Here is a 7,067-nt window from a genome sequence, read left to right on the forward strand (position 1 = left end):
TTTCATTGAATTCCCGAGAGCTATGTACAGAAAGTACCGGAAAATGGCGTTTAGCTAGTTTTTCAAATTATTAACCTTTGATTGAAGCTCTGAAGAATGGTAAGTCTGTCACTGTACAGGATATGGTTTAGATAGTCACGCGTTTTGGTTTTGCTACACATCCCCCACCATTCCATAATCAGAGCTTCAATATCCAATATCCATGTCTGACCAATAACCGGAGAAAGTTTTGGTCAAAGATTGGGCCTTTACGTTAATTATGCCAAGTAGTTAAAAAAGTTGATTGGTCAACTAGGGAAAGCCATGGCTTATGATCATCAAATGAGGTGGTCAGGTTGGTAAGGACTTGCAGATTGATTAAGGTCAAGTCAAAGGTCAATATAAAATTGAGCTGAAATAGAAAAACAATCAATTAGAATAACTGCATTGTCTGCACTTCCACATCATGGTAGAACTATGAATGGGAGGAGCAGACAATCAACAATCATTGACTTTCTACAGTCAAGAAAAGCCAATTGTTTCAAATCTATTTCATTTATATTTTCACATGTCTGATCTTTGCACCACCAAATTATCTTCCATTACATTATTCATTCATTTTTTATTTCGTTATGAACTCATTTCACTTTCAAATTTCATTCATAAATTCCTATATTATTGTTCTCCTTTTTCATTTCTTTGAAGCCGATTCAATATTTTGAAAATTCAAATTTCCATGCATTCCTCCTTTTTCAATTTATTTTCATTCATTTTTCACTTTCACATTTCCTTTTGTTATTGCTGATCTCTTGTGCTCTTCATTTATATTTCATTCATATTTCAACAGATACTTTCCATTTTTCACTATCTTTATATTTTCACTTTCAAATTTCTTCATTCAACTCTTCATAATATCTATATTATTTACATTATTGTTCTCAATTTTTTTGAAAATTCAAATTTTCATGCATTCCTTCCTTTTTCAATTTATTTTCATTCATTTTCACTTTCACTTTTCGTATTTTCCTATTGCTGATTCAATTCATTTCTTTCATATTTCAACAGATACTTTCCATTTCATTTTTCACTAATTTTCACTGCAGTAAACTTCCATGTCCAGTTTTCATTAATGACTTCATGTCATCCACCAGGGATCATTTCACAATTTACAATGTTACTTTCAATAATGTTTACTCTCAACTTTCATATACACAATTTCAATTTCATCTAACATATTATGTTGTTCATAATATCATTCCCCTATTATAAATACAATATAACATCTTTTTAATAATTTTACCTTTCTGTTCTGTACTTGCCTTGCCTTAACGAAACAACATTCCAATCTCATCACACATCCATCCATCAACACCATGTTTCATGCCATTCTTTGGTCTTAAGATTAACTGAAAGATCACTGGGGTTAACAAAACAACATTCCAATCTCATTTGTCAACAAATCACATTTGTTAAAGTGCTTCTTAAGTCATATGACATCTCTCCACCTTTATTGGCAGAAAAAATATTCCCCAAAATGGACAGACAAGGGCAGGTATTGTTTGTTTGTTTGATTGGGCTTTACGTCACACCGACACAGTATAGGTCATATGGCGACGTTCCGACACAGTAAAGGTCATATGGCAACGTTCCAGCTTTATCTAGTTATAGACTAGCTTTACCTAGTTGTAGACTAGCGAAAATAGATATTTATAGATTTACCAATGAAATCAAAGAGCAAGGTTTACCGTACAATACACCGTGTCCATCTCTCTCCACACTGAAACAACTTCCAAATGTACAAATCTACCAGCACAGATGTGTACCAAGCTGTATTTCATACCATATCCTTCTTGCGAGTATATAGGCACTGGGACTCTCGAAGAATTGATAGTATCGATCAACTTTCACAATGCACGTCAAGTACTCCAATACTCTGTCACTGTTGGGCTTTAACGATCCACACGTCCATCCATCATCACCATGTTTCATGCCATTCTTGCAAATCTGCCTCCTTGGTCTTAAGATTAACTGAAATTTCACTGGGGTTAACAAAAAACATTCAAATCATATATTATATGTTGAACAAAGTCTTTTTAACTAAACAAATCACATTTGTTTTGTTGGTTCTTAAGTCATATGACATCTCCCCACCTTTATTGGCAGAAAAAATATTTCCCAAAACGGACAGACAAGGGCAGGTTTTGTTTGTTTGTTTGAATGGACTTTACGTCACACCGACACAGTATAGGTCATATACACAGTATAGGTCATATGGCGACGTTCCGACACAGTATAGGTCATATGGCGACGTTCCGACACAGTATAGGTCATATGGCGACGTTCCAGCTTTACCTAGTTATAGACTAGCTTTACCTAGTTGTAGACTAGCTAAAATAGATTTACCAATGAAATCAAAGAGCAAGGTTTACCGTACAATACACCGTGTCCATCTCTCTCCACACTGAAACAACTTCCAAATGTACAAATCTACCAGCACAGATGTGTACCAAGCTGTATTTCATACCATATCCTTCTTGCGAGTATATAGGCACTGGGACTCTCGAAGAATTGATAGTCTCGATCAACTTTCACAATGCACGTCAAGTACTCCAATACTCTGTCACTGTTGGGCTTTAACGATCCACACGTCCATCCATCATCACCATGTTTCATGCCATTCTTGCAAATCTGCCTCCTTGGTCTTAAGATTAACTGAAATTTCACTGGGGTTAACAAAACAACATTCCAATCATATATGTTGAACAGTCTTTTTAAATAAACACATCACTTTTGTTTTGTTGGTTCTCAAGCCATATGGCGACTCTCCACCTTTATTGGCAGAAAAAATATGCCCCAAAATGGACAGACAAGGGCAGGGAAAATTTAGGGTAGAACCACAGATATTCTAGTCTACATAGTTATAGACTAGCTAATATAGATAATTCCTATCAAATTGCATACTGACCGTGTCCATCTCTCTCCACACTGAATCCAGGGGATACAAAATAACATTCTAATTCACCAGGCTTAAACGAAGACACACAAGTAAAAAAGAATAAAAAGAATCAAAGAAAATGTACCAATACCTATTATTTTCCTAGTCACCCATGTGTTTTGCACGGACAGACAGACGACGGAGAAGTGATCCCTATATGTCACCACTACTCTGTAGAGGCAACACAAAAAGTTACAGAACCACCAACATACCAAAAGTTCGCCTGTTAGACAACTACAACTGACAATGCCTATCAAATGTATACTTTATTCATAAGTAATATAACAAAATTGTATTTTGTAAGTAAACATAGATAGGGAATGGAACCCAAGTCTCCAAAATGTCTGACAGGATATTCACCTCTATATTCATTTGGTTTAAATTGCACAGGATTTCAACCAAATTTGTATTTTGATTTTATTATGATTCATTATCCTCATTATGATTTACAATAGCATCAAAGAGCAAGGTTTACCTTTTGTCATGCATCTCTCCTCACACTGGAACAACTTCTTGTTGTACAAATCTGCCAGCACATAGATGTACTTTAAGCTATTCCATATCATATCCTTCTTGCGAGTATATAGGCACTGGAACTCTCGAAGAACTGATAGTCTTGTCCACTTCCACTTCATCACTCCTCCATGGTCTGAAAAATTACCAGGGTTTACAAAATAACATTCTAATTCACAAGGCTTAAAATAAGACACACAAGTAAAACAGAATAAAAAGAATCAAAGAAAATGTACCAATACCTATTATTTTCCTAGTCACCCATGTGTTTACAAAATAACATTCTAATCTTATAATGTTAATAATTATCATGTCTTTACAAATTACTTTTCAAATAAGCAAGTTATTATCAATATTTCATTGGTTTTATATCATATGATGACCCATACTTTATTATATGGCAGATAAAGGCGTCAAAAGAGTTTCAGGGTGGGGCAAGTTCATGCCTAGTAGAACCACTTACCTTCCAGTCTAGCTAGCTAAAAGACTATCTCCAATAGACAATTTCTATCAACTGTTTGTTGAAATAGCTGAATTTTTTTTATCTCTTAAATAGATGATACTATTCAGACACAAATAAACGGTTACAAAAAAAATCCTTAAAGTATAATATTGTAAAATACCTAATTTCTCCATCATGCTAGTTTTCAACCAATGATACACATCCATCCACATCCTCACGTCTCCGCCACAATGTAGAACTAGAACACCAACATCTTCTTTCCAGGAGGTTTCCAAAAAGACAAAAAAAACAACACAAAACATTAGAATATAGGCAAAAAAAAAACATTTAAAGAACCTGGCAAATAGATCTGCAATACAAAATTATAGGTATTAGAGCAAACAAATACATAATTAAACATATCAAACATAATCATAGTACACAAATTCTAAAAACACAAGTCAAATACAATACGCGAGTATAAGTATATCAAAAAACTGCGGGCGCATCACGTAGCCTGGCCAGAATCACATTTTATAACAACCATCAACAATAACTTCAACTCAACACATTACTAACTACAGGGATAACTTACATAAAGATTTTTTATAAATCGCGAGTATATCAAAAAACCGCGGGCGGATCACGTAGCCTGGCCAGAATCACATTTTATTACAACAACCATCAACAATAACTTCAACTCAAAACATAACTACAGGGGTTCAGGGATAACGTATATAAAGATTTTTTTTTGTAAATCGTAAGTATATCAAAAAAACGCGCGCGCATCACGTAGTCTGGCCAAAATCACATTTTATAACAACAACCATCAACAATCACTTCAACTCAACACATTACTAACTACAGGGGGTACAGGGATAACTTACATATTTTTTTTTAAAAAAAACGCGAGTATATCAAAAAAATCGCGGGCGCATCACGTAGTCTGGCCAGAATCACATTTTATAACAACAACCATCAACAATCACTTAAACTCAACACATAACTACAGGGGTTCAGGGATAACGTATATAAAGATTTTTTATAAATCGTGAGTATATCAAAAAACCGCGGGCGCATCACGTAATCTGGCCAAAATCACATTTTATAACAACCATCAACAATAACTTCAACTCAACACATAACTAACTACAGGGGGTACAGGGATAACTTATATAAAGATTTTTTATAAATCGCGAGTATATCAAAAAACCGTGGGCACATCACGTAGTCTGCCCAGAATCACATTTTATAACAACCATCAACAATAACTTCAACTCAACACATTACTAACTACAGGGGGTACAGGGATAACTTACATAAAGATTTTTTTTATAAATCGCGAGTGTATAAAATAAAAACCGCGGGCGCATCACGTTGCCTGGCCAGAATCACATTTTATTACAACAACCCTCCACAATCACTTCAACTCAACACATTACTAACTACAGGGGGTACAGGGATAATTTACATAAAGCTTTTCCATACCATATCCTTCTTGCGAGTATATAGGCACTGGAACTCTCGAAGAACTGATAGTCTTGTCCACTTCTACTTCATCACTCCTCCATGGTCTGAAAAATCACCAGGGTTTACAAAATAACATTCTAATTCACAAGGCTTAAAAGAAGACACACAAGTAAAACAGAATAAAAAGAATCAAAGAAAATGTACCAATACCTATTATTTTCCTAGTCACCCATGTGTTTTGCACGGACAGACAGACGACGGAGAAGTGATCCCTATATGTCACCACTACTCTGTAGAGGCAACACAAAAAGTTACAGAACCACCAACATACCAAAAGTTAGCCTGTTAGACAACTACAACTGACAATGCCTATCAAATGTATACTTTATTCATAAGTAATATAACAAAATTGTATTTTGTAAGTAAACATAGATAGGGAATGGAACCCAAGTCTCCAAAATGTCCGACAGGATATTCACCTCTATATTCATTTGGCTCAAATTGCACAGGATTTCAACCAAACTTGTATTTTGATTTTATTATGATTCATTATCCTCATTATGATTTACTATAGCATCAAAGAGCAAGGTTTACCTTATGTCAAGCATCTCTCCTCACACTGGAACAACTTCTTGTTGTACAAATCTGCCAGCACATAGATGTACTTTAAGCTATTCCATACCATATCCTTCTTGCGAGTATATAGGCACTGGAACTCTCGAAGAACTGATAGTCTTGTCCACTTCCACTTCATCACTCCTCCATGGTCTGAAAAATCACCAGGGTTTACAAAATAACATTCTAATTCACAAGGCTTAAAAGAAGACACACAAGTAAAACAGAATAAAAAGAATCAAAGAAAATGTACCAATACCTATTATTTTCCTAGTCACCCATGTGTTTACAAAATAACATTCTAATCTTATAATGTTAATAATTATCATGTCTTTACAAATTACTTTTCAAATAAGCAGGTAATTATCAATATTTCATTGGTTTTATATCATATGATGACCCATGCTTTATTATATGGCAGATAAAGGCCGTCAAAAGAGTTTCAGGGTGGGGCAAGTTCATGCCTAGTAGAACCACTTACCTTCCAGTCTAGCTAGCTAAAAGACTATCTCCAATAGACAATTCCTATTAACTGTTTGTTGAACTAGCTGAACTTTTTTATCTTGTAAATAATTGATACTTTGCAGGCACAAATAAACGGTTACAAAAAATCCTTAAAGTATAATATTGTTAAATACCTAATTTCTCCATCATGCCAGTTTCCAACCAATGATACACATCTATCCACATCCTCACGTCTCCGCCACAATGTAGAACTAGAACACCAACATCTTCTTTCCAGGAGGTTTCCAAAAACACAAAAAAAACACAAAACATTAGAATATAGGCAAAAAAAAAACAACATTTAAAGAACCTGGCAAATAGATCTGCAATACAAAAATATAGGTATTAGAGCAAACAAATACATAATTAAACATATCAAACATAATCATAGTACACAAATTCTAAAAACACAAGTCAAATACAATACGCGAGTATAAGTATATCAAAAAACTGCGGGCGCATCACGTAGCCTGGCCAGAATCACATTTTATAACAACCATCAACAATAACTTCAACTCAACACATTACTAACTACAGGGATAACTTACA

General features: G+C 34.6%; 1 long non-coding RNA gene across 1 annotated transcript; it reads right to left on the reverse strand.

The window, feature by feature from the left end:
* Positions 1-257: 257 nt before the first annotated feature.
* LOC132725841 (uncharacterized) lies at positions 258-1,863 on the reverse strand. The gene is made up of 2 exons (XR_009625119.1): positions 1,725-1,863; positions 258-1,385 (listed from the first exon to the last, which is right to left on the reverse strand). It is a non-coding gene; the product is annotated as an uncharacterized LOC132725841 (long non-coding RNA).
* Between the last annotated feature and the right edge of the window lie 5,204 nt (positions 1,864-7,067).

This window comes from Ruditapes philippinarum, unplaced genomic scaffold (assembly GCF_026571515.1).
Source record: "Ruditapes philippinarum isolate M1 unplaced genomic scaffold, ASM2657151v2 ctg380_1_1_1_1, whole genome shotgun sequence".
Classification (NCBI taxonomy): domain Eukaryota; kingdom Metazoa; phylum Mollusca; class Bivalvia; order Venerida; family Veneridae; genus Ruditapes; species Ruditapes philippinarum.